The sequence below is a fragment of the Leuciscus leuciscus genome (genome assembly GCF_965113295.1).
Source record: "Leuciscus leuciscus genome assembly, chromosome: 1".
NCBI classification, from domain to species: domain Eukaryota; kingdom Metazoa; phylum Chordata; class Actinopteri; order Cypriniformes; family Leuciscidae; genus Leuciscus; species Leuciscus leuciscus.
This window is the reverse complement of record NC_138725.1, coordinates 45,486,283-45,498,023: the sequence shown is the minus strand read 5'-3', so window position 1 is coordinate 45,498,023 and position 11,741 is coordinate 45,486,283.

Below are 11,741 nucleotides of genomic sequence, written 5' to 3'. Positions count from 1 at the left end.
ATTTTAAACTAACCATTCGGAAACGTCCTGCTGGAGCCGCTGAGTTGCAACTTCTTCATCCGTTGCTTCTCCATCTGGATCAGATTCTGGGTCAAACTGAAATGCTTGAAAGACTGCGTGTCTTTGTGCCATTGCTATATCCAACGTAAACATGAACGCCACGTTACTGTTGCGCAAGATGGTCAAGGCCACACCCACCCTCCACCTTGCGCCGCCTTTCTCCTCCTCATTAGTATTTAAAGCTACAGACACCGAAACGGCCTGTCTGAAGGAAGCTCATTCTGGGACTGGCTTGTAGTGGCTATAATTCTGCACTGAGGCTGAATTTTTGGAAAGAGATTTCAGATACAGCACTAGGGACCACTAATGACTATATTAAAGCCTACAAAAAGTAGCATGTCATGGGACCTTTAACACACCACAGGAAAATCTGGTTTCACTTTATTTTAATGGTCCCTTTATCACGTTCGGTTGACTATAAGTAATGTTGCACCTTCGTGCCTGCTAACTCTCACTAGAGTGTTAGTAGAGTATCAGTAGACTGGTAGGGTTAGGGTTAGAAGAAGTTGACGTACTTGCAAAGTTACTTATAGTCAGTGGAATGTCTGTTGGAGGACCATCACAATAAAGAGTTAGCAGATATTAAGCTGACAGTCTACTCATATTCTAATGAGAGTAAGTTGACATGTAGTTGCAAAGTTACTTAAAGATGAACTGAACTGAAAAAAAAAAAATTATAACGTGTTGTTTATGACAATTAAAAGTAAATTACACTAAAAAAAATTATTAAAAATATCAATATAGCTTTTTTTAAAAGCAACACAAAAATTGCGTTTGTTAGTATAAGAACGCTGGCAATTCTGATGACGTCACTGGAATGGTAGGACCTGCGAAGGTATATGGCAGCTGCAACTGCAGGTCCTATACACACGAAAATTAGTCATTTTGGTTACGTGTTTGAGCCTGTGAGGGACAGGCCAGTAGTACTGACTACCACCACAAGGAGGACGATCAGTTTCAGGCTCCACCTACAGTACAGGATCGTTTGGGAGGAGCGGCGCGCGCTGTATCGATCCGCCTCACTGATCAAGTGCAAAAGAAACTACGAGCATGCAACGCCGTTACGTTGTAAATTACACGAAATAAAAGTAATGCAGGTATGATCCAGATTGTATTTGCAATGTACATAGTCAATTATTAATGGAGCAATAGTGGTTCATGGTGTTATAAGAGGGAAATGTGGTGGGAGGTTGGAGGGCTGTAGTAGCCTGTCATGCACTCTCATTTATTGTATACAAGCACATTATGCATTTTATTAAATAGAGACTGCTTATATATGTCGTGTGCATTTAGAGAAAAATACTAAAACATGGTTGAGGTACTGTGCGTTTTAGAAAGTCAAGGCAGATAAATGGCAAATGTGATTGGACGAATTCATCCAATGGGATCGCTTGTTCAGTTAGCTGCACGCAAAAATGTTAAAATCAAAATACTCCCTGCATCAACAATGTTTCCTGACACGATGAACATCAGCTAGCTTCAGGGTGAGTAGAGAGGGACATTGGATTTTGTTGACAGACCTGCTGCGGTTTAGTTAGCTGCTGTACATTGCAAATACAATCTGGATCATACCTGCATTACTTTTATTTCGTGTAATTTACAACGTAACGGCGTTGCATGCTCGTAGTTTCTTTTGCACTTGATCAGTGAGGCGGATCGATACAGCGCGCGCCGCTCCTCCCAAACGATCCTGTACTGTAGGTGGAGCCTGAAACTGATCGTCCTCCTTGTGGTGGTAGTCAGTACTACTGGCCTGTCCCTCACAGGCTCAAACACGTAACCAAAATGACTAATTTTCGTGTGTATAGGACCTGCAGTTGCAGCTGCCATATACCTTCGCAGGTCCTACCATTCCAGTGACGTCATCAGAATTGCCAGCGTTCTTATACTAACAAACGCAATTTTTGTGTTGCTTTTAAAAAAAGCTATATTGATATTTTTAATAATTTTTTTTAGTGTAATTTACTTTTAATTGTCATAAACAACACGTTATAATTTAAATTTTTTTTTCAGTTCAGTTCATCTTTAAAGGGCACCTATTATGACTCTTTTTTACAAGATGTAAAATAAGTCTCTGGTGTCCCCAGAGTATGTATGTGAAGTTTTAGCTCAAAATACCCAACAGATAATTTTTTACAGCATGTTTAAATTGTAATTTTTTGGGGCTCAGAAAAACACGCTGTTTTAGTGTGTGCCCTTTAAATGCAAATTAACTGTTGCTGCACGGCACAGGGGGCGGAGCCTCATGAGCTCGCGCTCAGAGTCAGGACAATCTCATCTGATGATATCAGAACAGAAACTCATGCTGAGTCCCAATTCGCATACTATCCGTCCTAAATAGTATGCGAAACTAGAATTAGTACGTCCCAAATCGTAATATGTTGAAATGAGTATTCCAAAGATACCCGGATGGTCTACTATTTCCGGTTAGAATTCGAAGTGCAGATCAATGCACACTCTAACGGCTAATATTGCCCACAACCCATTGCGTGCGGGAGGGAGGAGCTTTGCGGTGATGGTGGTGATGTAGACATGGCAGTCGGATGCAGCAGCGGAGATGCGCCCTCAGTTTTTAAGTGTAAGAATTCAAATGTTTAACCCTAATTAAAGTTATATTTTATTGTCTCGTAATATTAATGGGTTTATGTTGTGCCAAAAAAGTACTGTGTTTATCTTGTAGGGTCCGATGAAGATACTGAGCGCCTCATTGCAGGCTACAAAACAATAAATAAAAAGGCTCTAGTACAGTGTCATGCAAGTGTCTTTTTTTATGTATTTCTTTTGATGTTTCTGTCTGACTTATTTGTAGTAATACTGTGGCTGTACAAATGTTAACTTTTATCAGAGCATGGTTCATTTTCATCGGGGTATTTTTAAGTATTATACATAAGTATAAGATTAAGTATAAAATACATTAAACTATAGTTACACGATAAACTTTAAATATTTTAACTCAGAAAATAAGTAGCTTTCGTTACACACATTTGCACATGAACGTCAGAACCAGCCGCCTCACAAACGACCTGCGTTTGGTTGATCTACGACGACGCCCTGCTTCACTCCTCAATTTGGTAAAACACATTGTAAATGTATTGTGGAAAAAAAGATGGGAATTGTAAATAAAATTATATTGGATATATAAGAATGAATGAAATGTAAAATGTTTTGTTAACAGTCGCGGTGTGCGTAACTAGGCAACCACGTTCTCGTTTACGTTGCATGACGTCATCGAAGTATGTCCCAGAACGTGCATACTCTTTTGCTACACACTCAAAAGTATGTACTTTTTCATAACAAAAAAATTACATTCTTTTAGGTCGTAGTATAAGTGTCACGCTGCGGCAAGGATGAAGCAGAGAGAGAATCCAAGTGCAAGCATACATTTAATGAAACAAACAGGTAATCCAGGCGGAACACTGAACTCAGGACAAGAACAGGTAACAGTACATTAAACAACGACCGACAACCAACAACTGAAGCACAGAGGTTTAAATACACAGACAAACAAGCTAAACAATATAACAAGGGGGTGTGGCTAATTAGAAACACCTGGGAGAACTAATAAGCAAGAAAAACTACAAAGGACTACAAAACATGACACAGAACAGGAAATAACAAAAGTGCACACAAGACAAGGGAAACACAGGACAGGAAACATTACATAGCCCCCCACCTAAGGAGTGGATTCCAGACACTCCTCAGAAAATAAAAGTCCAGGAGGGTGGTGGGTCTGAGGCGGGTCCGGGGGCGGGACGGGGGGCCAGGCCCGTGGAGCGGAAGAGGGCCTGAAGACTCCGGCAGGGCAGAAGGCCAGGGCGGAGCAGGCTGTGCAGGTGACCAGGGCGGAGCAGGCTGTGCAGGCGACCAGGGCGGAGCAGGCTGTGCAGGCGACCAGGGCGGAGCAGGCTGTGCAGGCGACCAGGGCGGAGCAGGCTGTGCAGGCGGCCAGGGCGGAGCAGGCTGTGCAGGCGGCCAGGGCGGAGCAGGCTGTGCAGGCGGCCAGGGCGGAGCAGGCTGTGCAGGCGGCCAGGGTGGAGGCGACCCTTCAGGCGGCCAGGGAGGAGACGACCCTTCAGGCGACCATGGCACAGGAACAGACACCGGCTCAGAGGAGACCATCTTGTCCGAAGACACAGGCGTGGTTTCGGCCATCTTGTCCGAAGACACAGGCGTGGTTTCGGCCATCTTGTCCGAAGACACAGGCGTGGAGTCGGCCATCTTGTCCGAAGACACAGGCGTGGAGTCGGCCATCTTGTCCGAAGACAAAGGCGTGGAGTCGGCCATCTTGTCCGAAGACACAGGCGTGGAGTCGGCCATCTTGTCCGAAGACACAGGCGTGGAGTCGGCCATCTTGTCCGAAGACCCCTCGGGCAGCCACGGCGGTGAAGAACCTTCGGGCGGCCACGGCGGTGAAGACCCCTTGGGCGACCACGGCGGTGAAGACCCCTTGGGCGACCACGGCGGTGAAGACCCTTCGGGCGGCCACGGCCGAGAAGACCCTTCGGGCGGCCACGGCCGAGAAGACCCTTCGGGCGGCCACGGCGGTGAAGACCCCTCAGGCGACCACGGCGGTGAAGACCCCTCGGGCGACCACGGCGGTGAAGACCCCTCGGGCGGCCACGGCGGAGAAGACCCCTCGGGCGGCCATGGCGGTGAAGACCCTTCGGGTGGCCACGGCGGAGAAGACCCTTCGGGTGGCCATGGCGGTGAAGACCCTTTGGGCGGCCACGGCGGAGAAGACCCTTCGGGCGGCCACGAACCTTCAGGCGGCCAGGGCGGATCGGGCTGGTCCGGAGGTGTATTGCCCCCCCCCAAAAATTTTCTTGGGGAGGCTCCCCGGTAAAGAGTCCTGGACCAGCGATGAGAGCTCTGTGCTGGGCAGCGATGAGAGCTCTGTGCTGGGCAGCGATGAGAGCTCTGTGCTGGGCAGCGATGAGAGCTCTGTGCTGGGCAGCGATGAGAGCTCTGTGCTGGGCAGCGATGAGAGCTCTGTGCTGGGCAGATCCAGCGATGAGGGCTCTGTGCTGGGCAGATCCAGCGGTGAGGGCTCTGTGCTGGGCAGATCCAGCGGTGAGGGCTCTGTGCTGGGCAGATCCAGCGGTGAGGGCTCTGTGCTGGGCAGATCCAGCGGTGAGGGCTCTGTGCTGGGCAGATCCAGCGGTGAGGGCTCTGTGCTGGGCAGATCCAGCGGTGAGGGCTCTGTGCTGGGCAGATCCAGCGGTGAGGGCTCTGTGCTGGGCAGATCCAGCGGTGAGGGCTCTGTGCTGGGCAGATCCAGCGAAGAGGGCTTTGTGCTGGGCAGATCCAGCGGCGAAGAAGGCTCTGAGCTGGGCGGAACCAGCGGCGAAGAGAGCTCTGAGCTGGGTGGAACCAGCGATGAAGAGGACTCTGAGCTGGGCGGGACCAGCGGCGAAGGAGACTCTGGGCTGGCGTGAAGTGCAGGCTTGGCTGGACTGGCGTGAAGCTCTGGATCAGCAGAAGCGACGTGAACAGTCTCTGGATCGGCAGAAGCGACGTGAACAGTCTCTGGATCGGCAGAAGCGACGTGAACAGTCTCTGGATCGGCAGAAGCGACGTGAACAGTCTCTGGATCGGCAGAAGCGACGTGAACAGTCTCTGGATCGGCAGAAGCGACGTGAACAGTCTCTGGATCGGCAGAAGCGACGTGAACAGTCTCTGGATCGGCAGAAGTGCGCTCTGAGCTTGACGGGACCAGCGGCGGCGAAGATGCGGCTGAACTGGACGGGACGTGAAGATCAGGTGTTGACCTTGCGTGCCACGGGAGGAAGCTCTCCAGACATCTGGAGAGTGCCTCTCTCCAATCCAGACCGGAGAGATCGGGGAGCTCCCTCGGGTCAACCTCCCTAGCCCCCAGCCGGACTACAAAACATGACACAGAACAGGAAATAACAAAAGTGCACACAAGACAAGGGAAACACAGGACAGGAAACATTACAATAAGTAGGCGAATTGGGACTCAGCCTCTCAGTTGCGGTGTTCATTTCGACTCTGAGTCAGACAATAATGCCCACAGAGCCAGAGAATATATGCTGTATGGACATAGAACAGGTATAGTTTAGTTTAATTATGGTTATAACTTATTTGTCATCTGCTTTTATCCACTAATACAAGCCTGCTGTAGCAAAACCCGTCCGAATGATGACCAAAATATACTGACGAGTTCAGTGAAGTTTATTGTACATCACACAAAAGATGAGCGTTTGTTTTACTCCAGAGAATCTCTGTAAGAGCTGAATAAACATAGTATAAGAAGTGCGCATTAAAGTCTTATCCATAAACTCTCTCTCTCTCTCTCTCCCTTTCATTATCAACAACATACACAGCGAAGTACACAAAACACTCCTTACAACTAACAGTAAACAAATATACACACCTTTTCAGTGGGTGCTAAATAAACTGATAAACCTTATATCCGTAAAATGACTCGAAGAGCTGTCATAAAGAGCGCGCTCGCACTTTCATTTCTTCCGTGTCCAGTCACGTTAGTCCTGTCGCTCCGGAGAGTGTAAGCTTGATCACAAACAGTACAGATCCATCCTCGAGTAACAACGAGAGTAAATGAAGACTGCTATGTTCATTCTTACATCCATCAACAACACACCTCAATCGCTTAGGAGACATTCTTGTCTACAGCTGCTCAAGCGTCGAACAATGGCGGACTCTGTGTCCAGCTCACTCAGGGCGGGTCTATGCTCAAACTGAAGTGTCACTCAACAGTCGTGGGAGGGGCCTGCTCAATTCTACGTCACATTGCGCCAAATCTGAGAACAGCTCATTCTGAGACAGTGCTTATGATTTATTGAGATTGTAAAAAAAAACACTGGGTGGATTTTTATCATTCTAGGGTGGTTTTGCTCACACACTGCCAACACACATTTATGTTCAAACACCAAGTAAAAGTGAATTTTGCATAATAGGTGCCCTTTAAAGTCAACAGAATGTTCAAAAGGGACCATCAAAATTAAAGTGTTACAGATAATCTGTAGAATCATCAAAATATTCATGAATTTACCTAGGATTGTCGGAATGAGAGAATTGGGCCCAAAATCGGCAGATTATCTTGTAGGTGAGTTAAAATGGCTTGGGCTTATCATGGCCAGTGCTTCATGGGATTGTAATTATTTTTCTCATTTAAGCTGTTAAGTAAACAGTCTTGTAACATTTTATTTAATTTTTTTCTGATTTCCAATACTTTTTTGATTCAAATCAAAGTTTGTGGTTCACCTTACCTGGTTGGTATTTGGTTCATGGCTTATTACTCTTTATTTTTTATTTTATAAAAAAAAAAAAAAATTTAATCCCTATTGTCTGAGCCATAGCCTTGTGGGCAGCGCTTTGACATATGGTTGATAATATAGTTATACACTTCGACCTGAGTTTGAGTCCTGGCTTGTGGTCCTTTCCCGATCCTGTGCCGTTCTCTCCTCCTTTAGCGCTCCCTGTCTCTCCTTGACTGTCCAATCAATAAAAGCAAAATCGCCAAAAAAACTAAACAAAAACAAAAAACTTACAAAAACCCCAAACAAAGAATAAAAAAATAAAAAAAATTATAAAAAAACAATTCTACCATATAAAAAATATAAGGCACAAATATTAAAGGTATAGCGGAGGATGTTTTACTTCCTGGTGGGTAGTCTAAACTATTGGTCCTCCTAATTGTCAATCATTCTGGTGAATCAATCAAACTTTTCAAAAAGTGGAGAGGGCGGGTCTTATCTAAAATTTGGAAAGATCCTCCGCTATACCTTTAAGTACTCTAGTAGTATGCAGTTTTTTTTGGTAACGCTAGGGGCACAAAAATTATGCACACTTTGAGAAATTTTCCCAGTGTGTTCTGTCAGATTTATCTAGCTTTTTCTTTGTTGAGGAAATAAATTTTATAGAAAACAAAAAAGAAACGAATAGCAAATAACTTTTTGGGGTTCAATTTTACTTTTGGCAAGATGGTTGGTTGTAACACGCCTCAGTCTGGATTGAATCCTTAAGCGGCTGTGTTGCATCAGGTTTTGATCAGTCTCTGAGCCCGAGTGTTCCTTTGTTCTGTGCTTGTCAGATCCAGAGAGTTAAATGTGACTGGGAGAGAGTGCACCTGCGACCTGGCTGGAAAGATTATTCTGTGTCAATATTCATTAACCTCGGGCCATTTTCCAATAGTATGCTCACGGCTGTAAGTGTGAGACTTTATCTACAGGGGACACGGCCACACTGCTCCGCATTTCATTATATTTAAATGCCTGTTCTCTTTCTCATGCGTGTTTATGTGACACCCTGTTGACACTTTTAAACCACACTGTCCTACTCTGCTGGTTCTGAATGGAAGAAAAACAAAACATGAATACGTGTGTTTGCCCTCCAATACCAAATGAACATTCTGACACAGTTGGTGCATAATGGGGTGCATTTGGACTGCTCATATTATAAGATTACTTATGAAATTGTTTGAAAGGAACCGTTCATCCACAAATAATCATTTATTCATCCATATCATTCTAAACTAACATTAATAAATGAAACACATTAAAATAATGATATGAAAATTTGCATTTAAACATAAATTACATTATTATGAATAATATTGTACATACAATTATATTTGCAAATGAAAATCAATGAAATTTTAATAATTTGCATAAATAGACAAATATCTGTTCATCACTTTAAATATATTTTAGTATAATTATGTACAGACACATTTCAGTACATTAACTTTGTTTCCACAAGTTCAGGATAATGTTTTTATCTGTCATGTGTATGTTGATGTGTTTAGTAATTCAGAATGGATCCGTGGATTGTAGTAGGTATATATAGTCAGGTCAAGGCGGTTGGTTTAGGTTATTTGCTTTGGCATCTCCATTTGGTCCTGTTCGGTGTCACAAATTGACATGTCTAACAGGTAAACAAGCTCTAAAAATGTCTAAACAAGCTCTTTGCTGTTGTACTGTACACTGAATTATGAAAAGTTTTGATCTGTAATGTTTTTTTTTTTCTCATGCGTGTTTATGTGTGAATAAATTAATTATATGGACTCCATATATCATTTGGTTATGTGTCCTTTTGAAGTCTACTAGTGTCTAAAAATTAGTCTTCTAGTGTCTAGTCTAGTCTACTAGTTATTCTTTTTTGGAAAGACACCTACATTGCAATATATCCAACATAAACAAACATGCATGGTACTGTTGCGCAAGATGGTCAAGGCCACACCCACCCTCCACCTTGCCCCGCCTTTCTCCTCCTCATTAGTATTTAAAGCTACAGACACCGAAACGGCCCGTCTGAAGGAAGCTCATTCTGGGACTGGCTTGTAGTGGCTATAATTCTGCACCGAGGCTGAATTTTTGGAAAGAGATTTCAGATACAGTACTAAGGACCACTAAGGACTATGTTAAAGCCTACAAAAAGTAGCATGTCATGGGACCTTTAAAAAAAAAAAAGCTTGCAGAAAATACAGTTTTGTGAGAATCAACCTTCAGTCTAATCAGTTTACTTTACTGGATATAGCAAATGATGACAAAATAAATGTGTTAAACAAGACAAATGACGTATACTAAATTCTCAATTCTAAATTCTCCTTCGGATGAGACGTAAAACCGAGGTCCTGACTCTCTGTGGTCATTAAAAATCCCATGGCATTTCTCGTAAAGAGTAGGGGTGTAACCCCGGTGTCCTGGCCACATTCCACCCATTGGCCCTTACCAATCATGGCCTCCTAATAATCCCCTTACATTGAATTGGCTCTATCACTCTCTCTCCTCTCTCCACATATAGCTGGTGTGTGGTGAGCGCACTGGCGCCGTTGTACTGTGGCTGCCGTCGCATCATCCAAGTGGATGCTGCACACTGGAGGTGGTTGAGGAGAGATCCCCTGATATGATTGTAAAGCGCTTTGGGTGTACAGTAGTACATATGAAAGCGCTATATAAATGCCTCGTTCGTTCGTTCGTTCGTTCGTTCGTTCATATCAATAACAATATAAAAGTTATTCTTGCCCACACACACACAAAAAACTAGTGGATATGTAGGCTATATTTTGAAATATAATTTGTAAAATAACATTTTGGTCATATCGCCCACCCCTAAACAACGGGTAAATAAATATGATTGATAACATAATTAGCCTACATGATGCTAATTCTCTCAAATAGGCAACACACGAGTGTGATTTATTATGTGACGAGCAAACTTTTTTCACCATCTGAGTTTCAAGGCAGATGAGGTTGATCCTTTTATCAATGTTACAAACATCTCCATCTCATCTTGTTAAAATGAACCCTCTGGAGTCTGAGCGGTTTTCTGGGCCCTGGAGGTGTTCTGACATGCTCTGACATTAGTGCTTTTTTCAGTTATTTATAAGTTAACGGCAAAGGTGTAAATTCACTCTATATAGCACAAACAGGGCTACCAAAATATGTGATCACCATGCATGTATATTTTTTAATTTTTAAGAGAATAATGTTTATGCGTGGTTATTGCAAAAAAATAAAAATGAAAGTTGCTGAAATATGACCACAAAACTCATAATAAATATGTGTCAATAAGACTTTTGACTAATGGATGTTGTTCCTTTGAGTTCTGGCTTCAAACTTATGTGAAAATAGTCTTGCTTTATCGTTCACATAAAACTATACATTGATTTAAATTGATGTAAAACAGGTTTTGCTTGGAAAGCCAATATGCGAGGGGGGCGTGAACGAGGAGTGGTTTACACCTGAAAATACAATGTCCCACCCACTCTGCATAATTAGCCATTCATTCAGGTGTGACACTGACTGAGCCACAATGCAAGGACAAAAGATATATTTAGAAGAAGACTTATATTGACCATTTAAGATTTTGCTTACATCTATCTTGTAAATATGTTTTGCTATTTTATTAAAAAGGTTACAATTACAACAATAATTACAATTTCAACAATATTTCAAATGTGCTCTTTCTTTGTAAAAAAAAATATTATATGCCTACATTTTATCTATGTATTCATTAGTTTTAATATAGCCAACATTGGAACAGCTAACATCTTAGTTGATGACTTTATTTTTGACAAAAATAGTATTTTATATATATAGAAATTGCTAAACAAAAGCTTATTTGATGTAGCAGTATATTCTACAGTAAAAACTGTACCCACATCTAGTCAACAAAATGTTGTCTTTCATATTTCGCCTGACTGTAACGTTGTTTTTATGAAATATTAGGGCATATAAATGTTAATTTGCAGTTTAATACGTTGCTTATACAAATAGCCTACATTTCGATTTTTACTCATCTCAGTATAGCAATACAGTTTGCTAAAACATCATCATTCATTCACACACGCGATTTAAATTTAAACTGTCATTTTAAATAAAACAAAGAATTTTTAAGTTCCATTTTCTGTCATCCATTGTCCAATTTCGTTTTCTGTTTTAGGTTTTTACTGTGGTATCAGTACTCACAGTGTGGGTATTTAGATCTTTTTGTCAGTTGGCTTATCAAAGTCATTATTTTGGTATTGTGACAACTCTAGTTTATTCAACTTGTATAAAATCACATTTGAAATTGGATAATTTGCTAATATTTGGGAAAAACAGCACGCTCGTGAGATATTTCTTTACTATATAATAGAAATATAAGACAAAAACTCATACAGGGGCATTTTTGCCCCAATATATTGAATTTTGGGA